The 25,258-nt window shown below is 44.9% G+C and overlaps 1 long non-coding RNA gene across 1 annotated transcript; it reads left to right on the plus strand.

Annotated features, from left to right (window-relative positions):
* The first annotated feature begins 670 nt into the window (after window positions 1-670).
* LOC143841733 (uncharacterized) lies at window positions 671-20,856 on the plus strand. Its single transcript, XR_013232764.1, has 3 exons — window positions 671-788; window positions 13,624-13,784; window positions 19,400-20,856. It is a non-coding gene; the product is annotated as an uncharacterized LOC143841733 (long non-coding RNA).
* The last annotated feature ends 4,402 nt before the right edge of the window (window positions 20,857-25,258 follow it).

Below are 25,258 nucleotides of genomic sequence, written 5' to 3' on the forward strand. Positions count from 1 at the left end.
GCTCAGGCAGTGAAGATTAGAAACCAAAAAGCTGTCGCCTTCTGATTATATAGGTCACACAGCAATCTGGGAAGATTTTGTGGAGAGAAGGAATCTGATTTTAAAAGATTCCTGTGCATGCACCCCTGAAGCAGATGACTCTCTGAATAGGTCATCATTATGGCAGATCCCATGTTTGAGCACAAGAAGGCATCTTTGGATCCCGTCCTATAATTCATTATCTTTGGGGTCTCAGCAGCAATCCTGTTTGGATCAACACTCGCCATATCACATCTGAAAACGCTTATTTGTCAGAGAGGAGGCCGATAGCATCAGCCGGTTAATCATCCTTGAGCTGACCTTTCCATATATGCCTTTATGAATAGTTGCTCCTTTGGCCTTTCATGCTGTCCGTCTTTTTCTGGCTTCCTCTCTTTTCCCACCTATTCTTGCTGATTTAGCGAAAACGAGGAAAGCACAAGCTCTCCGGAGTGGCCTGCAAGAGGAAGCTACCGTTATTTACATTATATTTTCGAACACGTCAATGCTCTGATAATCCAGATCCTGTTTGGTTTCCCTCTTCCAGGCTAAATGCATTGTTGTGAAGACATTCATCACTTCAGAGGACCCTGATGCATGAAAATGTATTTAAGTTCAACCCTACCGTTGAAATAAGTATAAAATCCAGAATCTATCCCTCATTTAGAAGAAGAGTTGGTTTTTATAACCCCGCTATTCACCACCTGAAGGAATCTCAAAGCAGCTTATCACCGCCTGCCTTCCTCACTCCATAACAGATATCCTGTGAGGTAGGTACAGCTGAGAGAGCTCTGAGAAATGTGACTAACACAAGGTTAGTCACCCAACTGGCTGCATGTGGCAGAGTGGGAATCAAACCTGGCACTCCAGATTAGGGCCAATGCTCTTAACCACTTCAGCACACTGGTTCTCTTGGGAAAATTTAAGTCCTCAGTATTGAGCATGGATTGTGTGATGTGAGCAGCAGGGGATGGACCAGCATGGAGTGAGAAAAAGTAACATCATGACTCCCAGCTGATCAACAGTAGCGTTTTTTTTCAGGAAGCAACTACTTGTCTCCCAGCTGAGCAGCAGTGGTCGGCTGGAGGTTGAGGGTAGGTTCGACCATGTCAGCTGACAAGTCAGCTCCCTACCTTTCATGGAGAGGTCAGTCTCTCTTGTGAGAGTCAGTCTGTAATGGGCATTCTATTCAAAGGTGGAGAGCCTGAGGACATACCAAATCCTAGTCCAGGTTGGGGAACAGCAGAGGCAGGCAAGAGGAAGAAGACATGGGTGATCCAGAACACACTTCTGTTTGAAAATGAGCCAAAGGAACTGAAGGAAACATGTTGAGCTGCTGTTCAGGCCAGTGATCCCCATTAGAAGAAGAAGAAGAGTTGGTTCTTATATGCCGCTTTTCCCTACCCGAAGGAGGCTCAAAGCGGCTTACAGTCGCCTTCCCAGTCCTCTCCCCACAACAGACACCCTGTGGGGTGGGTGAGGCTGAGAGAGCCCTGACATCATTGCCCGGTCAGAACAGTTTTATCAGTGCCTGGCGAGCCCAAGGTCACCCAGCTGGTTGCATGTGGGGGAGCGCGGAATCAAACCTGGCATGCCAGATTAGAAGTCGGCACTCCTAACCACTACACCAAACTAGCTGCATGTTGTCTCTTCTACCTGCCAGCAGCTTTCCAAGGTCTCAGAGAAAGGTGTTTTCCAGCACCTTCGACCTGAGATGCTGTAACTGGAGAGGAAAGGGACTGAACTGGGGCTTTCTGAATGTATAGTCCGCACGGTATTACTGAGTCATAGCCCTTCTCAAGGGAAGTAAAAGATGTTGTAGTTAGTAAATAGACCATCTCTGTAAAATGTACCTCACCAGTTGCATTGAGGGCTACAAATACTGCCACATTGTAATAACTGTCGTATGTTATTTGTCCTTCCTTCCTTAGTTAGCCTTAGACAGTTTTGCAGCCAAAGAGAAAAGAATCTAACACCCCACCCAATAAATCCTTCTTCCAAGCTCTCAGCTGGAATCTGGAGATTGGTTTGTTAAGCGTGAGAGAGATCAGAGGAAGAAAAATGGCCCCCTCAGTCTTCTTGACATCTGGAGTCTGAAGTGAATTCCTTCATCCTGAGGCCAGCTCTTTCTTTCTTTCTTTCTTTCTTTCTTTCTTTCTTTCTTTCTTTCTTTCTTTCTTTCTTTCTTTCTTTCTTTCTTTCTTTCTTTCTTTCTTTCTTTCTTTCTTTCTTTCTTTCTTTCTTTCTTTCTTTCTTTCTTTCTTTCTTCTTCCTTCCTTCCTTCCTTCCTTCCTTCCTTCCTTCCTTCCTTCCTTCCTTCCTTCCTTCCTTCCCCTTTGCAGTGCAATCATAAGAAAAGTCACACCTTTCGAAACCCAAAGGCAACTTCAGCTTCGATGCTGCATGATTGTGGGTGAGGAGTTGTTTGAGACTGGGGGGAGGCTGTCTGTACACAGGAAAAAGTTTGTCCTCTCCTCCAGTACTTGTGAAAGAGAACTGACATTATTCACTAGAAATTGGAAGCCACTGATGATGAGTTGAACTGTTTTGAGTTGAGAGCTGTAGGTGACCACTAGTGGTGTTCGGTTATCGTCTCTCTTGGGCCTGTCTTGCAACAGGCTTTCTCTGGGTACCATTCTGGCTTTGTTAATCTGTTTCTAGACTTAATCAGGTAGATACTTTAGTTCCAGAAAGGCCTGGTGTAGAACCTTCAGGTGAGGATCTCTGTATATAATCTTGGAACAGATGTGGCTGCAGCACAGAACCTGGCCGTATCACTTTGGGATTTTTAGGACGGTAGCTTGAGACATGTAGGTATGATTGTCGCTCAGTAGGTTTCTGGTATAAGGAGGTATCTATGCATCCATTATGTATTTTTACAGTAGTGTAAAATCTAGAGAACACTCTTAGCCATCATAGATGTGCAATCTCTATATACCAACTTCTCGCACAGAGATGGATTAGAAACCATAAGAAATATGAATTTCTGACAACACCACAGCTGGCTTTGCCACCAAACGGTGTCATTTTGTTCTCACCCATAACTGCTTCCGATCTGGCAGCATCTAAATCAGTGGGACTTCCTTGGAAGTCAGTGGGGCTTACTTATAAGTTAGTGGGAGTCACTTCCCCCAGGCTTTCTGTTGAGGGTGCTTGAGGCCATTTTTCTACCACCCATTAGCAGTGCCACCTGAGCTGTGGGTTGTTAGGTGCCAAATGAGCATGTTTTATTCTGATGCCCGAGTCACGGGCCCATTATGCACGGCCGCCGAAATGGCGATTTCGGGTCACATGGAAAACGCAGAGGGGGAAGACGCGAAGCACACCGGTTATGCATGGAACGGGGCGCAACGGCGGCAAAACCCAGAGTAACCAATTATGCACGCGGCGATCCCGGCACCGCTTCTGGTTGCGCCCCGGTCACCTGGAAGCTGCACTTTCTTCCGCGTTTTGCTAACGCAGCTTTTTTGGCGGCATGCACCGAAGCTGCGGCTGGTTGCAGCCGGCTCCGTGCATTATCGGTGATTTTAGTCGCCGCCATTCCACCCCGAATGTGCGTTATTCCCCCCGTGCATAATGGGTCACGGTGCTGCTTGATCAATTGCAGTGTAATGCTTTTGCACGTTACATCTCTGTTTATATATTATTTTCTTGAATGCTTTGAGCCACTCTGAGGCCAGTGACCCAGGGGAAGGGCAGGGTTTAAGCCTAACGCTAAGTAAATAAAACAAAAATATGAGACTGTAAACATCCCTATGAGTCCAGAGAATGTCTATTTTCATTTTTCTTAGTAAAGAGCTTTGATTTTTTATTTTTTTGTATAAAGGCCCTTGGTTTCTGTGAGGTCCAAATCCAGTCTTCAAATATACCTTCAAGAGAAAGGACTTGGGGTGCAAAAAGGAAAGGAAAGGAAAGACACCCCCACCATCCCCACCACCACTATTCCAGATATGCTCTAGGGCTGCACAATAGTTAAGAATTCTCCCTGTTCCATCGCCTCCGCCCACATCAAACCTCTTGGTCCCTTTTCGGAGCTTGTTAATTCAACATTAGGTAGGATGCTCTGGCCTTGTTCCCAGAATTTAACAGTGGGGGCCTTGTGAAATGCTAAATGATGTGTATAACAGCATTCAGGCCCTCCGCGAGCCGATCCGTCAAAACATTCGCTGCTTTGAAAATGTGTTCTTAAAAGGGAGGGGGGGGGGAACAGGGCATATGGAACATATTAGTATATTTTGGTGAAGTTTAGGCAGCCTGTCCCAAGAGAAGCTTTAAAAAGCTGGAGGGCAAAGTCCTACCTTATAGCAACGAGCATCTCCTCAAAACGGTTCTTCCGTGACCTGGCGCACGCAGGAGCCCTGAGAGAACATTCACAAATATGGACGTCGATCTTTCTCCAAAGTTCTTTGTGCGAGGCCTTGAGTAAGAAAAGCAAAGAAGGTTCATGACACTTGTGCACAATGGCTGCTATTTTCTTTAGCGTGGCTGTCTTGGTTAACGGCATTGATCCTTGGTGCTTTGAGTCACGCAGTATTGCTCGGGGATCTCCGACTCCATGATTTCACCAATCAGAATTCCTGCATCCCTGAAGGCATTTGCGGGAAGGGCCAACCCGTCTCCTTGGAGATGCACAAGATGGTTCCACAGTAAAGAGAGACAAGTGAATTTAGGCAGATTGTAAGTGGGTGGGCAGAAGGGAGTGTGTAGGTAATTGGGTCTTGTGCAACAGGGAAATGCCCATCACCACTTTGGGATAAAAAGGTGAATTTCCTCAAGGCCAGACTGGCTGGGGATTCTGGGTTGTTGTTGTTTTTTTTGGGGGGGGGGGAGCACCTGGCTACATTATCTTTCCCTTAATTCTTTTTCCACATGGACAAAGACAGTGCACAGGTATATTACTTGCCCTGCCAAAGAAGAAGAAGAAGAAGAAGAAGAAGAAGAAGAAGAAGAAGAAGAAGAAGAAGAAGAAGAAGAAGAAGAAGAAGAAGAAGAATTGGTTCTTATATGCCGCTTTTCCCTACCTGAAGGAGGCTCAAAGCGGCTTACAGTCGCCTTCCCATTCCTCTCCCCACAACAGACACCCTGTGGGTGGGTGAGGCTGAGAGAGCGCTGATATCACTGCTCAGTCAGAACAGTTTTATCAGTGCCGTAGCGAGCCCAAGGTCACCCAGCTGGTTGCATGTGGGGGAGCGCAGAATCGAACCCGGCATGCCAGATTAGAAGTCCGCACTCCTAACCACTTCACCAAACTGGCTCTCAATAATAATAACAACAGTAACAAATGGTGAAAGGTTTGCCTGCAGCAAGAAGGCATGAGGGCTTTTGAGATTAAACCAGGTTGAGGTGGTCGAAAGCTATTTATGGGAAGAATAATAAGTGGGCGGGTTTGGAGACAAATAAACTTTTCACTGCTTTTCTTTTTAAAGGTTGAGGAAAAACATAATAAAATACAACAGTAGGTGAGTGAGTACAGGGATTTTTCTGGATGTGCTTAAATTGTGAAACATGACTTCTACAACACAACATTAAAGGGAAACATTTCTTGTCTGTAGCTCCCAAAGTCTCTGATCCAGAGGATGCTGTTCAGATTTCGTTTTTGAGGAGGTGGGGAGGGGAGGACATCCAGAGGAATGTTTCCATGAACACTCTGCCACTAGACTTTTGTGGCATCCTAATCCCAGGACTGCACTGTAAACCACATTTCACTTTCTTTGCTACTGACTAAAGGCCAGACTACATGATACATGTAACATGAATGTGGACACGCATACCAAAACTGACCCCATCTTGTGTAGGGTCATTATAGTTCTCTTTGAAAGTGTGTCACCCTGTGCAGCTCCAAATGCTGCAAGGGGGGCAATAGCAAAAACAGCATGGTTGATGTCACCACCTTGCATAACACTCTAGAAATCTACCTGAGCTCTATGGTTTTTACCATAGAATTTCAGGGAAATCCTAGAGTGCTGCATAATGTAGTGATGTCACTTCCAGTTACACTCAGCCAGAAGTGACTGAGTGTTTCCCACCTGTCCCAGTTTCCCACCAGTTGCTAGCACTGGGATAGCAACCTTACCAGAGGCACCCCAGAGGTTTGTGGAGGTTTCATAAAGCTATTGTCATTACACTGAGGATTGATTTCTGATTACACCGAGGATCGGTTACAATAAAGTCACAATAAAAATTTATTGTGGCCACTACTGAGCATTGGGCTTCCTGAAGTTTCATATTGAGGCCTTTTAAAGAACATTGTTCAAGTACCAAAACAAATGACGCATTCTACATTCAAGTTTCTTTTGCTCCGCTTCTTTGTTTTTGGTTAAGTAGACTCTAAGCCAGAAAGTCATGTTCTGCTCAGGTTATTATATATAGTTTTAATAATTTAAATTTATTCTGCTTTGCTAGCATATAGTCACTTCCCAGGGATTTGTGCCCAGAAAAATTAGAAGAATGAGCCACATAAGACCACGAGAGAGAGAGAGAGAGAGAGAGAGAGAGAGAGAGAGGCTGTAAAATAAACATTATACCATATGTGGGGGAACATTTTTACAGTCAGTGGCTGCTCTCACTTTCTGGCATTTTACACACAGAGCCATCTGTTTGAGGGTTGTTTGAAATGGATATTTTCCAGCATTTATGTAACTTTGCAGCTGAGAGGAAATGACATCACAGTTTCCTGCAGAATATTAGCAATGTCAGAACTATGGATAATAAATAGGTTTTTTATTTTATGATACTGTCCCCGTCCCCCCCATGGAGTTTGCTTACCAATCATAACTTTATGTTCTGTCTTGCGTTGGGGCCGTGTCCTCAAACCCAAGTTTTGCTCCTATGCCCTAAAAATCATTTCTCAAACAAAGACAAGCAAACTGCCCTTGGTGGGAAAACTGAACCGATGCGATCAGAACTCTGCTGACAGTTTTTGTCTGATATTTGTCTTTGCAAGTGTTGACAAGCACTTCCCGTTTTCACCTGCTTTCTGCCTTCACTGTGAAAAACAGTACGTTGTGTCATGACTGGGTTTTGGCAACATTTTTCTTTGCCCTCCCAGTTTGTTGGCTTCATGAGCCTTTAGGAACCCTATTGGCTGTGGTGGGCCACATGACATGTCAGTGATAGTTCAAACTACCTATCAGGCCATGCTATCGTCATAAACAAAGGATTCTCAGTCATGCTGAAGAACAGGATTAAACTGTAGTACTGGCAAATGAGGTAGAGGGTAGTGAGGGCAGAAAAAGGAGGGAAATGATGTTAAGAAAATACGGCAAGCAAACAAGTCGAACATTTGATGCAACAAAGCATTTTAAAATGCTACTCATTTTGTTGAATATATCTAGCACTTAAGTGCTTTGCACTGACTTTCGGAGGGAATATTGAAGTAAGACAACATTAACTGTGGTCACAGATCATGATCTATAATGGGGTGGCCAAATTGTGACTCTTCAGATGTCTCCTAAGCCTCTGCCCCACATGTTGGCAGGGGCTCATGGGAATTGTAGTCCATGGACATTTGGAGAGTCCCCTCCTGAAGGAAAACTGTGGGGCTCAGAACAGTTTTGCAATGACTCATAGTCCTGGATAGCCCAATCTCCTTAGAGCTCAGAAGCTAAGCAGGGCTCCTGCTTGCCCTGGGAATTGCCATGGAAGATAGGGATTGTGATCCAGAGGAAGGTAATGGCAAACCACCTCCTCTCATCTCTTGCCTTGAAAACCCCATGAGGTTGGAACCTTCATTGGTTGTGACTTGAGGGTACACTTAAAGGTAAATAGACTCTCAAATGCCTGAGGCTGTTAATGGTTGAGTTCAGTAATACTGGTTGTGTGCCTGAGGCTAAGAGATAGACCAAGAGACCAGGGCCCATTCTGCACACATAGGATGATGCACTTTCAATGTGGTTTGGCAGCTGGACTTTCCTGTGCGGAACAGGAAAATCTGCTTCTAAAGTATATTGAAAGTGCATTATCTATTGTGTGCAGAATAGGCCCAGGTCTGATGGGTCAGGGAGAAGTCAGCATGGGATTTGTTGTACTCAGGGTAATGTCTGACAGAATATAAGTGGACCTGTGAGCCAATCAGAAAGCCTGGAATAAAGCTGATTGTATTGGTTTTTCACATGCATGAACACTATTCCCCCCCCCCCCAGTTAGCTCAAGAAGGAAGGGAGCTTTTGCCCAGTTCCTCTTCTTATTGTACCTCCACTGTCATTTTTTAAAATCTATTAAGGTCCTCTAAACCTGAGCATTGCTTTTTAGGGGGAGTCAAAAGAGGCTGCAGCTAGAAGGGGAAGATCCATTTCCACCACCGTTTGTGCTGATTATTTGTGGAATCCAACCCTATAAACTTTGATTATAATGCAAAGGCATCTGGAGGCAATATTGAAAAATATGCAGAAATTAACAAGCACAGAAAAGATGCACATTATAGAGTTTGGGAAGTTTTCATCTCTATCAGTTACTAAGCTTGGCGTACACATTTCCTCTTTAAAACACTGCTCAATAGTGTCTAAGAAGAAGCAGGCCATTGTCTCCTTCCTAATGACCCGCAGCAGAAACTTTTAAACCTGCAAAGGATTCTTCCTAAATTTTGGGAATTTAATACAGCTGTTAAATATCGAGAAAGGGTCAGGGCCATTCTGCACTGGGATCTATGTAGCAAATTGGTTGCGGAACGAAAAAACGCCATTTTAAATAGTGGAATTCGTCATTATGCATACCTGCCTTTGTAGTGGAATCCAGTTGCGCTTCTATCGTTTCCCACAGGTTTCCGGTCTCGGCAAAAATCGCTAGCCAGGAAGCGATATTGCCGAGCTGTGTCCCGCCCCTGGCCGTCAAGCAGCCAATGGGCAGCCGTTATCATGCTCCCAAACAGCCCCTTTCCCTTTAAGGAAGGTTTAAAAAAAAAAAAACCACACACGTTGCAACGAATCTGCGTTGATTCGTTGCAACCGAGAGACCCATCCAGCTAGCAGGTGGTGTTTGAGCTGCCGTTTCATCATTGCCACGCTCTCCCCGAGTGAAAAAAAAAATGCCCCCCCCCCTCATGGGCGCTATTTTCGGCCAAAAACAGTGTGAAAAATAAACGGAAAATAAATCAGCAAACGGGCCTCTGTGCTGCTTGTGCTTGGTGACTTTAAACAGAGGGACTGCAACCGGAGAAGCCTCGCTGGGTAAACGAAGGCTTGCCGGTGCGTTGATCTCCACTCGCTCTGAGAAAAAAAAATGGCAATCGCTTCTCCGGAAGATAAGAGGAGAGAGCCAGGGGGAGGGACTTTGCAGAAATCGCAACAATGGTAACGCACAGAACTTTTCCGCTAGTGTTGCAGATTGGTTGCAGGAGTGTAGCCCTTTCCAGAGGGTGAATCTACTTTTTGGGATTTCCCTGAAAGCGCTACAACGAAGCGCTTTTTGCGGATCGGTTTCAGGAGTGTTGCAGATTGTCAACGACGTTGTGCATAATGGCAAAACTGTAGCGATTTCAATTTATAACCATTGTACTATTTGGGACGAGTGCGGAACAGCCCTCAGTCTAGGAGTCCTGCAAGAGTGCAGCTCTGTAGTAAACCATGAAGTATTGGAATATGTGGGAGACTATATGTGGGGATTTGATAACCATCTTCAAGTATTTAAAAAGCTGCCATGGAGAGGATGGAGCAGAGTTGTTCTCTCTTGCCCGGGAGGGATGGACCAGAACCAATGGGATGAAATTAATTTAAAAGAAATTCTGTCTCAACATCTGGAAGAAGTTCCTGACAGTCAGTGGAACAGGCTTTCTCGGGAGGTGGTGGGTTCTCCACCTTTGGAAATTTTAAAACAGAGGCTGGATAGCCATCTGACGGAGAGGCTGATTCTGTGAAGGCTTAAGGGGGTGGCAGGTTACAGTGGATGAGCGATAGGACTATGAGTGTCCTGCATAGTGCAGGGGGTTGTACTAGATGACCCAGGAGGTCCCTTCCAACTCTATGATTCTATGACTAACTGACCTGCCCGGGCTCCACAGGAAGAGTAAGGCTGCCAGCCTCCAGGTGGGAGCTCCAGAACTGCAAGTGATCTCCAGACAACAGAGACCAAACTCTCAGGAGGAAATGGCTGCATTGAAGAGTGGCTTTTCTGGCATCCCACCCCTGCTGAGCTCCATCACCTCCCCCAAAGCTTGCCTCATATCTCCAGGAATTTCTCCACTCAGAGCTGTCAGCCCTACAGAAGAAGTATGCATGGAACATGCCTGTGCCAATTTTGATGTTGCTTCTTTGAAAGTGTTCATGTAGAAGACTCAAGCAAAGTGAAGGCAGTAACTTATTTAGTGATCTTGTCCATATGAATCTTCTTCCCTGGGGGGCCTTCAAAAAACAACAACAACAACAACAACTTTAAAATGCCAGGAACAGTCTTTTGTGTTTTAAAAAGAGGTCAAAAGCTGTAGGTTTAAATGAAAGGGGGATGGGGAGAATAAGCCCACCTGGTATTCATTCAGAATTCTGCACTTTTAGTTCATGGGCTAGCTTGCCAAAACAGCAGGGTTATTTTAAAATAGAAAAGCAAAAAAACCCTCCGATTGACCCGCAGGGATATAAAACTCAGTGATGCCAGCCGACCAGTCAATTTAAGTGGACTACAAGGAGGAAGTTCTTGGCAGGTTGACAGAAGGTGCCTCCGGAGTTCCCGATGAATGCCAGGTGGGCTTACTGCAGCATGAAGCCAGTGCCTTTGAATGGTTTGCATAATGCTGGAGGAGATGGATTCTGGTTGTTTTCAAGGCATTTTTTAAGGGATCTGCAGGCCAGTGTTTTTCAAGTTACATTCCAGGAAACCCCCTGCGGATCCCAAGAAGCTTGTCAAGGATCCTTCAGTCACAAAACAGACAAACTTTCCCGACTGTTTTCCCATTACATATTTTGATGCTACACTCCCTCTCACTGTCACATTTCTACCTTATAGGGCAGTTGTTGACTAGGTTTGCCAACACCAAGCTGGGAAATTCCTGGAGGTTTGGTGGTGAAGCCTGGGAAGAATTGGTTTTGGGGAGAGCAGGAACCTCAGTGGGATATAATGCTATATAATGACGTAGAGTCTACTATATTAGATAGGAAAAATCATATGCATCAATATGGGATAGGTGAGACTTCTCTTGGGGTCTGGGGGTCTTAGTAGAACAGACATGGAATATGAGCCAGCAGTGTGACTCGGTAGCTAAAAATGCAAATGGGATTTTGGGCTGTTTATTATAGTGTCCAGATCACGTGAATTAGAGTGTCCAGATCACATGAGTTGATGCTTTACTCTGTTCTGGTTTGGCTTCACTTGGAGTGTTCAGTTTTGGGCACCACAAGTGAAGAAAGATGTAGACAAACTGGAACATATCCAGATGAGGGCTACAAAGATGGTGAGTGGTTTGGAGACCAAGATGTATGAGGAAAGGTTAGAATCATAGAATCATAGAGTTGGAAGAGGCCATACAGGCCATCTAATTCAACAAAGGAGCTTGGTCTGTTTGGAAAGATGATGACTAAGAGGCTATATGATAACTATCTTCAAATACTTGAAGGGCTGTCATATAGAATAGTAATCCCCAACCTGTGGGCCGCAGACCACATGTGGGCCGCAGACCACATGTGGTCCTTCGACTAATTGGAGGTGGGCCCCAAAGGATGCCTTCTCTCTCCCCCCCCCGGCCTTTACTTCATCCCCCCCAGCCCTTTACAACACACTTCATTGTTGTGGCGTGTCTGTATCTTATTTTGAAGGGATGTTTAAACATTACCATAGCGATCAGAGAGCGTTAGGGAAGTGGTTGAGAGTAGAGGAGTAAACTACCCCCCCCCCACCGGGCCTCAGTAAAAGGCGTTGAGTGGTCCCCGGTGTTGAGTGGTCCCCGGTGATAAAAAGGTTGGGGACCACTGATATAGAAGACGGAGCAGAGTTCTTTTATGTTTCCCCAGATGGTCAGATCAGAACCAATGGGTTGAAATTACTTCAAAACAATTTTCAAACATCCAGAAGAAGTTTATGACAGCTAGAGTGGTTCCTCAGTGAAACAGGCTTCCTCGGGTAGTGGTGAGTTCTCCTTCTTCAGATGTCATCAGGCAGAAATACTGATTTTATGAACTTAGGCAGATTGTGAGTGGGTGGGCAGGAAGGGATGTGCCAGTGTTTGTCTCTTGTGACCTTTCCTTGCATACCCAGGGAATGGCTGATTGCCACTGTGGGATAGTAGGTGAATTTTCTTCAGGCCAGGCTGGATTCTGGAGAGTTTTGGTAGGCTGATCACTTGGGCATAAATTTGGGGTCACTGTGGGTAGGCAAATAGCTGTGAGTTCCTCCATTGTGCAGGGGGTTGAGCTCAATGACCCAGGAGTTACCTTCCGACTATATGATTCTAAGCGGCCATTTTCTCCAGGGGAACCATCATCTGAAGAACAGTTATAACTTTGGGAGATTCCTAGGCTCCATTGGAAGGCTGGGAACTCTGTGTGAGATCTTGGAGAACTGCAGCCAATCAAAGCAGTTAAACCTGACCTTGATAAACCAATGACCTGTCTCCATTTAAGACAGTGTCATGTGTTCAAAATAGTTTCATCAGATGACCGTGGTGGTCTACAGTAGAACAGCTAGATACAAATCCAGTCGCACCTTAGACAGCAACAAAATTTTCCATGTAGGAGCTTTCAAGAGTCATAGGATAGAATATCTTATTAAAGGAGTTTTGACTCTTCAGAGCTCATACGATGAAAATCTTGTTGATCTATCATGGCCTACTGGACATATCATCGATAAAAGAAAATATTAGAAAACCAACTAAGATTGTCCAGGAGCTTTCAAGGTTAACGGCACAACAAGAACTTGGAGAGGCCAGCCATTTGAGTAATCGATTGGGGGGGAACTACATAGAGTGCTCTGAATACTTCGGAAGAAGGGCAGGGCAAAGAAATAGCCGATCATCATTATAGCAGCTGAACACTCCTGAAACTGCCTTATACAGAATCAGAACCTTGGTCCATCAAAACCACTATTGCCTACCCACCAGCTCTTCTGGGTCTCAGTCTTTTACATCATCTACGGCTTGGTCCTGTTAACGTGAGATGCTGGGGATTGAACTGGGGACCTCGTGCATGCCAAGCAGATCCTCAACCACTGAGCCATGACCTCTTCCCTACTCTATAGCATCAGGTTTTGAGGACCTCCATCCCTTCTTCCTTGCTAAGAACACCAGACTGTGAAGAATCCTCACCCCACACCTGCTGATATTTCTATTACACACTAGCGGCCTCATTGCTCGGCCTGTGTGTGGGAGACTTTGAACATCAAAGACAGCCCTGTTTGACCCATTTCCCCAGTTCTTGTTGAGTGTGCGCTTCTCCCCATTCTATCAACAAAGAAAGGCACCTAGGAAAACAAAGATGCACAGCTGATTTCATCTCAAAAATACGAACTTGACACTGAGCCAGATGCTTTCTGCATTTATTAAAGTGAACATCTGAGTGTGTTTCATTTTGGGCCCTCTGTCTGTTGATTGAAAGCATTTTAAAAAAGCCTTCGGGGAGGGTGGTATATAAATGTGAATAAATAAATAAAATGAATGTCTAGTTAATCATCTGCCTTTATTAATTGCAGGTTGAATTGCACTGAAAATTATGGCCTGTCCTATGATTTCTGCACATGGAATGCAAATTTTATTGCTTCTCCCTTCCTACTGGACTGCAAATAGCTCCAACTTCTGCTGCTGGGAGCAGAGACCCTGCAGAACAGCAAGAGTTCCCCCTGCATGTATAAAGGTAAAGGTAAAGGTATCCCCTGTGCAAGCACCAAGTCATGTCTGACCCTTGGGGTGACGCCCTCTAGTGTTTTCATGGCAGACTCAATATGGGGTGGTTTGCCATTCCCTTCCCCAGTCAAGCTGGGTACTCATTTTACAGACCTCGGAAGGATGGAAGGCTGAGTCAACCTTCAGCCGGCTGCTGGGATTGAACTCCCAGCCTAATGGGCAGAGCTTTCAGACTGCATGTCTGCTGCCTTACCACTCTGCGCCACAAGAGGCTCTCCCTGCATGTATAGATCTGGCTAAAAGGATCCAAGCCCGTATTTTCTGCCCAACTTTCTCCAAGACACTTAAGGAAGGATGCCTCCCATTCCTTTATCCTCATAACCCATTAGGAAGATGAAGAAGACAAAGAAGAAGAAGAGTTGGTTTTTATACCCCACTTTTCACTACCCAAAGGAGTCTCAAAGCAGCCTACAATCATCTGCCCTTCCCATCAAAAATGGTGCAATGGCTGTTTTAATGCTCTGTGGAATTACAAGCATTTTGCACAAAATCTTACAATTCAGGTACAGCTCTGAATGGGCTCCCTGTATGCCCCCTTTTTTGTAAATGCTGATAAAACCAGATTCCTCCCTGCTTCCTGGGAGGGAATTCATGGTTACCTAAAGAGGAAGCTCAAAAGAGTCAAGTTGGCTTCTGTTTCCAACCTGAATGACATTTCAACCCTGACCAATGGTCTGCCTGTCTCTCCTCCCATCCTTCCCTCTTTCCCTTCCCTCCATGCCATATTTTTTTTATTTTGGACATGATCACGTTACAACACTAATCCACAGTAGCATAAGCACCACACACACATACTGCCTCCCCATCTCTCCCTCCAGCATCTAAATGCACCTTACAATTGAAAGTGCATTTTGTAAATTTCATGTATGCTTGGAAGTAAGAAATCCTTGAAGCCCATGGGATTTTCTTCCAGTTCAAGACTTTCAGGTGCAAAATGCTTCCTGCAGCACCATCTTTGGCAGAGGTTCTCCCGTTTAAACCCATTGAAATCAATTGGCGGTGACTTTGTACAGGGTTGCACAGTCCGATTCTTCTGCAAAACAGTTGGGTCGTCCCAGCACACTGGGCTTCCAGGAGAGCGTTTGAAGGCTTGCTTTTGGACAAAACAGGAAGTGCCTTTTCTAGTGGTCATAGATTTGCTGAGGGGCCGTGCCTGATCCCTTCATTGTCCTGGTTTTCCTGTCACCGTCTGAAGGAAGCAGTCGGGGAGCAAGGGTGGGGGGAGCAGGGAAGCTCAGCCAGAGCTCAGTGGCTTTTACATGGCAAGTTCTGCTGGCTTAGGAGAAGCCTGATGAAAAGCCACTCCAGTCCCTGCCAAAAGCGCACTAGAAATATTTGACATCTCACCCCCATCAACAAGCAGAAGTTAAAGGTTAAATTGCACACAGTCCATGTGCTCGGGGAAAGGATGTGTTTGTGTCATCATCTTTCTTTGTTCCCAAGCGCTAAAGATATTGATAGTAAAGTTGCGGCCTGGTGAAAGTGAGAGAGAATGAATGATGCTGGGAGAGGGTTGCAGAGCTTTTCGGAATAGTCACTGCCATGCAGGCATTACATGGAACGGAATTTGGGGTAATGTGATTCTAAATTTCGGAAGCTGCTGGAAAAGCTGGTTTGGTGCAGTGATTAAGTGCAGCAGGGTTTAATCTGGAGAGCTGGGTTTGATCCCCCACTCCTCCTCCATCTGAACCCCACATGTATAACTTATAGAATCCTGGAGCTGGAAGGGTCCATACAGGTCACCTAGTCCAACCCCCTGCTCAATGTAGGATCAGCCTCGAGCATCCACAAGAAATATCTATCTGGCTGTTGCTTAAAGACTGTCAGTGAGGGGGAGTTCACCACCTCCTTAGGCAGCTGATTCCACTGCTGAACTACTCTGGCTGTGAAAAATTTGTTGTTAATTCAAATTTGAATTACACATTGCCATCTTAAGTGGCTGGGCTCATATATCCTGAGCGTGTCTCATGGCTTAAGTGCCACTCAGCACTTAACACCCACTCAAGGTGGCTGTCTCATCCCTGAGTGCCTCCTCCTCCAACCGGCTTGTCTGTCCATCCAGCGGCCAGCCAATCACCTTCTGTCCCCCATCCCTGACCACCCCCTCCTCCTTCCACTTCCCTCCGAGGCTCGGAGGCTGCAGATCCCTGTCGCCTGAGAGCTGCCCCTACCGGTGAGTTCCCTAACAGCTGCCTGCAGCCTTTTCAGATCCTGGGGGGACAGGAAGACCATCCACAGAGTTCCTCCATTCCACCCACCCCCCAGTCTAGCGCCTATTGTATTCCTGAATGCAACGGGCTTGGCCCCTAGTATTAATATAAATCTAAAATCTCTCAGTGAGGCATGGCATAGAAACCAAATCAAAGCCTTTCTAAAGAGATCCCATAAGAAGCTGCGGCTATTTCAACAAGAGACACATTTCTTGGTTTTTAGCCAGATTGTGAGGCACAAAGTGTTTCCGTTGTGTATCCCATTGTGCTTGGATGATGGAAACCATATGGCTTGACTTTCTTTCAAAAGGAATTTGCCTTACCCAGGTTAACTTGCTGAGTCCCAATGAGATGGTGTTACACCTTGGTCGTCTTATTAATACGTTAGTGAGTACAATGTGTAACCTTCACATTCGAAGCCGCTATCCTCGTTCCCAGATCTCTGCTTCCAGGGACACTCTGACCGGACAAGTTTAAGCCTTGTTTTCCCGTCACTCATGAAACAACCATGAGGAAGCACATCATTTTTCATGTTCATTCTTACTTCATGTGGTCAGCATCACACGTATTTCTTTGGAACGGCCGGCCACTGAACGAGGAGAGAAATCCACCACAAGGGCAAAGATCAGCTGCTGTTTCTCCTTGACCTTTGACCTTTAGCAGCCACTCTCTTTTCCGTCCCCTGAGGGATCATATGACTACTCTCCCAGCAGATAATTTTTTTTCCTGGACTCCACTTGGCTATTTCCTGGTTAGGCCATCCTGTCCTCTCCTGCCAAGTGTTTAACTGATACTGTTGAATCTCACATTAACCCTTCCTTCTTGAAAATATACATTGTCTTCCTTTGTGTCAGTGGTAAATAATTGTGGGTTTTTTGTGTGTGCTCTAATGGGTTTCTTCCTCCAGGGAAAGGGCAGTAAATGCTAGAAACAACAGTGGCAATATTTCAGGAACTGCTATATTCAAAAAGGTGATCTTGAAAGCTGAGAAAACTCTGGTGTGGGCATTTGCACAGGTCGCTCTCATGCTAAAGGAATGCATTTGTCTTACATTGACACAGCCTTAGGGCAGCCTCAGAGGAAGCTTATACATGATTTTAAATCAGGGCATTTCAAATGTAAATATGTAATTGTAATAAACTGTTATGAGCCTCTTGTGGCACAGAGTGGTTAGGCAGCCGTCTGAAAGCTTTGCCCGTGAGGCTGGAAGTTCGATCCCAGCAGCCGGCTCAAGGTTGACTCAGCCTTCCATCCTTCTGAGGTCGGTAAAATGAGTACCTAGCTTGCTTGCTGGAGGGTAAACGGTAATGACTGGGGAAGGGACTGGCAAACCACCCCGTATTGAGTCTGCCATGAGAACGCTAGAGGGCGTCACCCCAAGGGTCAGACATGACCCGGTGCTTGCACAGGGGATACCTTTACCTTTACCTTTAATAAACTGTTAGCCAAAGACATATTAGCTTGCGTTCTCCAGAGTTCTCTGGAACAAGGAAAATATGAGATTAAGGACATTTATGATTGGGAGGCTGGACAAATGGATCCAATTGGTAACCAGTGTAGCTGCTGGAGGTACGATATGAAAGTACGATGGTATCATACTTGGAAAATATTGCTGGTTTCTAAGGTGCAACTGGACTTGTATGTAGTTGTTCTAGTGCAGACTGACATGGCTACCCACTAAAACTATCTTGGGCAAGGATGGGAGACATCTGTGTTTCAAAACCATAGAGGAGTAGGAATCCTGTAAAGCAGGGGTAGTCAACCTGTGGTCCTCCAGATGTTCATAGACTGCAATTCCCATGAGCCCCTGCCAGCAAACACTGGCAGGGGCTCATGGGAATTGTAGTCCATGAATATCTGGAGGACCACAGGTTGACTACCCCTGCTGTAAAGCAAAGGGCTTATAGCTGGTAAGTCCGCAATATTTTGAGAGGTATGCCCTAGGTTGAGGAGTAACAAATGTTCTTTCCACATCGGTTCATTGGAGAAGAATGCAGCTTGCGGTAACCAGCTGGCTAGTTACCCTGATCAGCTGTATGTTCTGTATTCCTGGTCATTTTAATTAAATGTCTGAAAGCCAGATCAGTGCGCTTGCAACACTGCATACCAAGGGAGGAGAAGATCCAAATTGTTCGTGGGGAACATGAAGAGCATATTCATTGCTTAAATTCCCAAGAGGCCCCTGACAAACCACTGCTTTGTTTATCACTTCCTGTACATGAATAACAATGCCGGCTCTCTTGCTTGCATTACTAAGCCTATTGTGAGCCTCTAGCTGTGCTTTGGAGTAGCTTAATTTCAGAAACAAAAAAAGAGAGATATGTTATTTGTCTCTAGTTAGCATGTGATATCTCCTACAAGGGCAACATCTGAAGAATTACTGTATGCCCCCATAGTCTCATAGTCCATTTTGGTCAGAGAATCCAGAGCTTGCGTTGAAATTGTATTATTGCTATGAATGGCACTTAAAAAACAAACCCACACTCTCATAACCCTCCCTCCAAGGAATTTACAATATCACTGTTGCTATAAGGTAGACATAAACGACAGGTGAGGAGAGATGAGGATAAACAGTAAGGTTGCCAACCTCCAGGTGATGGCTGGAGACTACAACTGGTCTCTGGGTGACAGAGATCAGTTCGCCTGGAGAAAATGGCCACTTTGGAAGATGGACTTTTCTAAACTGAAAAATCCCAGACTCTTCAGCCTTATAGTGATGGTGCTCCAACCCCTTATCATCTCGGTCACCCTCCTCTGTTCTTTTCCCAACTCAATGATGACTTTTTTGAGATCCGGGGACCAGAACTATATACAGGATTCCACCCCGTAGATCTATACATGGATATTATAATATTGATCATTTTATTTTCAGTCCTCTCATACTCCCTAACACAGAGTTTGTGCTTTCCGCTGCTGCAGTCCGCTGGGTCGAAATTCTTATTGAACTGTCCACTATGACCCCAAGATTCCCCCCCTCGCAGCCTCAGCAAGTTCAGACCTCATCACCTAACAGTTACCAACATTGAATTTCATTGGCCACATGGTCGCCCACTCACACGCTCTCTGGACATCCTCTTGGAGGTCTTCACAGTCAGCCTTGGTTCACGCTATCCCAAATAATTTTGTGTTATTTGCAAACTTGGCCACTATACAACCACAGCCTAGTTCCAGATCACTTATAAAAAAATCAAATAGTACCCACCCCCAAACTGGATACCCCAACTACTAACTTCCCTCCATTGTGAGAACTGTCCATTTATTCCTGTGCTGTCATCTAACCAATTCTCAAGCCATAAGCAAACCTGTCCTCTTATCCCATGATTGCTAAATTTACTCAGAAATCTTTTCTCAACAGCACTTCGTCACATGCATCCATTATGGGTGGCCAAAGGGGGCTTCAGAGGAGAAGAGAAGAAAAGGAAGACCTGCTGTAGGACCCATAGAAGACTCATGAAAGCCTGGCAAACAAATGAGCGCTGCAAATCTGCCCGTTTGGGCTGCAGCAACAGAGATGGATTGCAAAATACATACAATCCCTTTCTTGTTCTCACTCCGTCATCGTATAATGCAAGTAAATATGAGAAACCAAGAGTCAATATTGGCTTTCATTCACATTGCCTTCCCAACTTTTTTGTTAGATGTGACATTTGTATCTCACTGTTCGTCCACTAGGTTGATCAAGGTGGAGTACATAGAGTATATGTCACAGGTCACCCAGCTGGCCACTGTTGCGGTCCAAAATACCTCCCTACACCCTACTTCATTGGAGAATCTCCAGCACTCTAGAACAGTTCATCTCCAGCCAACTGGCAGTGTCACATGCTCAGCAACGTCCCTGTTATTAAGATAGCCATTGAAAAAGTTGCCAAGGATTAGTGCTGAAAATCTGCCACTGCACAGTCTCCAAGGGCAGTGGGAAAGCACACAGCAGTGCAGTCTGGCTCCTCTGGCAGAGTTTGCTTCTCCCTTGCTTCTCTGCTGCAATGCTGGGGTTTGCAATCAACCCCTCTAAACAGTCAATTGAAACTAATCCTGCTCCATTCAGTAATTCTAATGTAGATGCCTCCTACTTGGTACACCAGCCAAGGATGATGGAAGAAATGTATGCTGCAAGACTTCAGATCTGAGCTTGTACGGTTTTTGATCCGAGCTATCTAGCAACACCGTATATCTGACTTACCTACCAATTTAGGCTTCAAAAAGTCACCTGAACTTAATTGTTCCTTCATCACATGTGAGAGAAAGATTAGGGGAGAGGGTGTGGACCAGTGGTAGAACATCTGCTGTGCACCCGTAAGGTCCTCCTGAGTTAATTATCCAGCATCTCCAGAATGATCAGGGAATGGGTGATGTGGAAGACCTTCACCTGAGACCCAAAAGATCTGCTGTCAGTCAGCATAGCCTGTGTTTACCCTGATGCCTCAATGGTCTGATTCAGCATCATGCACATGGGAGCAACCCTAAGCAGTCTTTTCAGAAATAAGTCCCATTTCATGCAGTGAATCTTATTTCCAGGAATCTATAGTTCATCAAGGCCCAGTCAAGGTGCTGGTGTTGACCTTTAGAGCCCTATGTGACATGGGCTCCCCCTATGGCCCACCTACTCCCAAATGAATCTACCCCATCACTCCAGCCATCTTCAGATGCCCTGCTTGAAGTGCCCTTGCCATGTGAAGTTAGATGAGTGACCTTTTGCACACCTCAGTGTTGTTGCTGTTTCAGATGATGCTCCAACTTTGTGGCCCTGCTCCCACAAAAGGGCATTTGTTTGGTGAATATGTTTCTTGAATTTGGATCCAACTATCCCCATGTGTACTGCTCTTCGTTTGAAAAGGAGTTATATGGCAATGGCATCATGTACTTTGTCAGCGATGGAACCTCCTCTTTTTTGACACATGCATAGTAATGTTATAACATCATAACACTGTAAATAAAAAAAAAGGCTGGATGTATTGGAACAGCATGGTTGCTGACATTTCTATGTTCCTCCTTAGACACCAACTAAGAAAATGGCTGGTGATTGTTGAACTGGATACACCAATTCACAACAGGGTTATTCAGTAATTATGAAGCATGCTCAATATGTCCTCTTGTGCTTTTGTCAATGACGGAACCTCCTTTTTCTGAGCATACGCCGTAATGTTATAACATCATAACATTGTAAAAAAAAAAACACTGGGAACTCTAGGGGAAGAGAAGGATGAAGAATGAAGAAATAATGCAAGCACATAGAGTGAAAACCTACAAACCAAAAAGAAACAAAAAGAAAAGAACTTCATGGACAGGTATTTTAATGGAGAAGACTACATGAAACCTCAATGCCCATTTTGTCACAATGTTTTAATGTTGCTATATCATAATGAAAAAAAATCACATTGAGACACTATCAACATTATACTTCATTACAACAATAAAAAAATGTAGTGGATTGCTCAGGGTACAACCTGGGGGTGAGTGAGTGAGGGGGTGAGTGAGGGGGTGAGTGAGGGGGTGAAAGGTGGGTGAGCATGTGACACTGATGACACCAAAGGGCAACAGGAAATAAAATTTGAAATTGGGAATCCTTCACTGGAAAATTGTGGGAAATCCAATGGGGAAAAATCATAGAAACGGTGAATTCAGAAAATGTAGGGTAATGGGACACTAAATTCGGCTCTACTCCCGAGGAGGCAAAAATTTGTGTGAAAAGTTTTATGAACTTCAATTATTTAAGAATGTCAATGTGGACTTTCAAGACAGGCTGAAAGGTATTAACTGTCCTGGTTGCTCTGGTGACAGAAGGACAGGATACAAACATGTTAAATAAATGAATAAAACAGATTGTTAACAGGCACTGCTACAATCACCAACTGAGAAGGTGGCAACCCTGACTGGAAACCAATCTGTGTTTCGATTAATTTTATTCCAGTTAAAAAAGATGACAGTTAAGTTCTTAAAACTTTTGAACAAGGCCCCTTTATTGAGTCAGAACAAACAATTCCTAAGGGGGGGGGGATACAGACACACCCTCTAATTTACCTGAATAGTGATTAACATTCAATGAAAATTAAAGTAGGGTTCAATAAACAGCGATTTTATACTACTGAAGTTAACTTTGTGTTCCCTGTCCTGAGGAATCCCGTTTGAAAAAAAAAGAGAGCTTTCATAAAATATTCCTCTCCTTTTGCTTCAGTAACCTCCACAGGTAAACCAATGACAGAAAACAAACAGGATAATGGAAATGCAAGCACCATGTTTCTTTAAGATATATATTTTAAAACAATTATCTGATGTTCAGTTCAGGCTTTTAAAAATTACTCTTATTAGAGTAATACCTATTTTCATTTCTCCCTACACACCTGCCTTGGAAGAGATGACCAAAGATTCTGAGTCTTCCATTAACAGAACACTTTCCTGGGAGTAAGTCCTATAGACAAGACTTGAGTAGGATTCTGAGTACACCTGCTTAGGACTGTCCTCACACACGCAGTTCCCAACTCTCCCCTGATGGGGGAGATTTAATGGGGGCCCCTGACTCAAATCTAGCTTGTAGCTGAAAATCATGTGGCATCATCATATTCAAGATTCCCCTTTTCCTGCAAGAATCGGCCATTGTTGAGTACCAGAGAAATGCAATCTCGATGATGTCACCTTGTGCTCTTTCTTCCTAAAGCACATTACCAGGAAGCATCCACCCAGTTGGTGGCACCCACCCATTTCCCTGAAAGGCACAATTGGGGTGTTAGTTCACAAGAAGCCCATGAAAGGTCTCCCTGTTGCCATACTTAAATGGAGAATGTTTTTCTCTAGCTGTCCTTTCCACGGTAAGATCCAAAGCCCTGCCTGATTTGTTTGTCACTGTTCATCTTCCCATTGAATCTTCACAGACACAATAATGACGATGATGATATTTAATTGGAGTGCGGTTTGGTGTAGTGGTTAGGAGTGCGGACTTCTAATCTGGCATGCCGGGTTCGATTCTGCACTCCCCCACATGCAGCCAGCTGGGGGACCTTGGGCTCGCCCCAGCACTGAGAAAGCTGTTCTGACTGAGCAGTGATATCAGGGCTCTCTCAGCCTCACCCACCTCACAGGATGTCTGTTGTGGGGAGAGGAATGGGAAGGCAACTGTAAGCCGCTTTGAGCCTCCTTCGGGTAGGGAAAAGCGGCATATAAGAACCAACTCTTCTTCTTTTTCTTCTAATTTCAATCCTGTCCCTCCCCATATGGGATCAGGGTGGTTCACAACAATATAACATTCAGTCAAAATAGTTACAATAATAAAATCACAACAAAACACCATTTTAAACACCCCACACATCTCTTTCATGCTCTTCGCCAGCTCCCCCAGGCTGAAGAGATATTGAAATGGGGGAGCCAAGAAAATGATATCAAAATGGAGGAGGGAGGCCTATAAAACTATGGGCTGCCTTCACCTCAGCCATAGGCCTGGTGGGAGAATGCCATCTTTCAGGCCCTATGGAACCTTAATAGCTCTGTCAGGGCCCCGGCCTAGTGTTCATGGTGGTTGGGGAGGGAATGTGATTAATTTCGGGTGCGTTACATTTAGCAGGCAAACGATGCAATTATCTCATCCAAGTTATTTCATCCAACACACAGAAATGACATAATCATAATCATATACATGCTGGAATGAAAACACACACACAAAGAAACAAAAAGATCTGTAAGAACCAATAATAAATGCAAAAATCACAGAAAACATATGCAGTTCAACTATTTGATTGATAAATTATGTTCAAAAACAGGAATTCAGCAAACTTTGCAGCAAACAGGCTTGGCAGGTGAACATATCAGAAGGCTGCGGTCACTCGTGAGCTAAGCCTTGGTTTTGTCCGCCTTGGGCAGCTGTCGATCAGCTCGGCAGCTGCGCAATAGATTGTGGAGCGTCAGTTTCATTTCCCTCTGCATTGAGACATTCTTTTTTCATCTGCGCAAGGGTGGTGGAAAGCACGATCAAGCTGTAGCCAATTTACAACAACCCCATAGGATTTTCAAGGCTAGAGATGGACAGAGGTGATTTGCCATCGTCTGTAACCCTAAACCTCCTTGTTGGTCTCCAGTTCAAGTACTAACCACTGGATTCTTGTTCTTTTCTGCCACTAGGGACAGAATGACACCGCCACCCATCTTGCTCTATTTCCTGGTCAGGAATAATAGAATCTTTGCTTTTTCAAAAGTAAGGATAGGCTGAATTCCCAGTCCAAGCCAACCTGCAAATAATTTGTAATATGGATGGTGAGCCAGGTTGGTGTAGTGGTTAGGAGTGTGGACTTCTAATCTGGCATGCTGGGTCCAATTCTGCACTACCCCACATGCAATCAGCTGGGTGACCTTGGGCTCGCCACAGCACTGAGAAAACTGTTCTGACTGAGCAGGAATATCAGGGCTCTCTCAGCCTCACCCACCTCACAGGGTGTCTGTTGTGGGGAGAGGAATGGGAAGGCGACTGTAAGCCGCTTTGAGCCTCCTTCGGGTAGGGAAAAGTGGCATATAAGAACCAACTCTTCTTATTCTAAAGTGGGCCTAGACCAGGGTGTTATATCTTGACATGATATCACCAGCATTTATCTGGGGATGAGAAACAAGAAACTTACCCTCCAGGTCCTACCTTTTTAAAAATTACTTGCTAGTAAAGTGACTATTGAAGGGAGAAAGACTCTCCCAGGAGGGCTCCATTTACAGCAATGACGGTGAAAATAAACAGGAGTAACTGAGAATCACAGAGAGGGATGAAAAAGTGGAATTCACTGCTAGATGTTGTAGTGATGGCTACAGGCATGGACAGTTTTAAAAGATTAGACAGATTCTTGGAGGATAAGTCTATCAGTGGCTACTAGCCATGGTGACTGAGGGGAACCTCCACATGCAGAAGCACTAAACCTCTGAATCCCATAGCCAGGAGACAACATCAGGGTAAGGCCTTGGTATCTATGCCCTGTTGTTGGCTGCCTTCCAGAGGAACTGGCTGGCCACACATGAGACAGGATGCTGGACTAGATGGATCAATGATCTGATCTGGCAGGGTTCTTCTTAAGTTCTTAATGGGGACTTGGATCTTTGTGTGACACCGTGGACTGTTTCAAGAGTAGGGTTGATGTAAATTCCATGGCAAATTATTGAACTTACCCATATTCCATTGTTACAATCAGACACAATTTGATTCAAGTCCAGTAGCATTTTAGAAATCAACAACATTTTTTAGGGAATGAGC

The sequence above is a fragment of the Paroedura picta genome, chromosome 7 (genome assembly GCF_049243985.1).
Source record: "Paroedura picta isolate Pp20150507F chromosome 7, Ppicta_v3.0, whole genome shotgun sequence".
NCBI lineage: Eukaryota > Metazoa > Chordata > Lepidosauria > Squamata > Gekkonidae > Paroedura > Paroedura picta.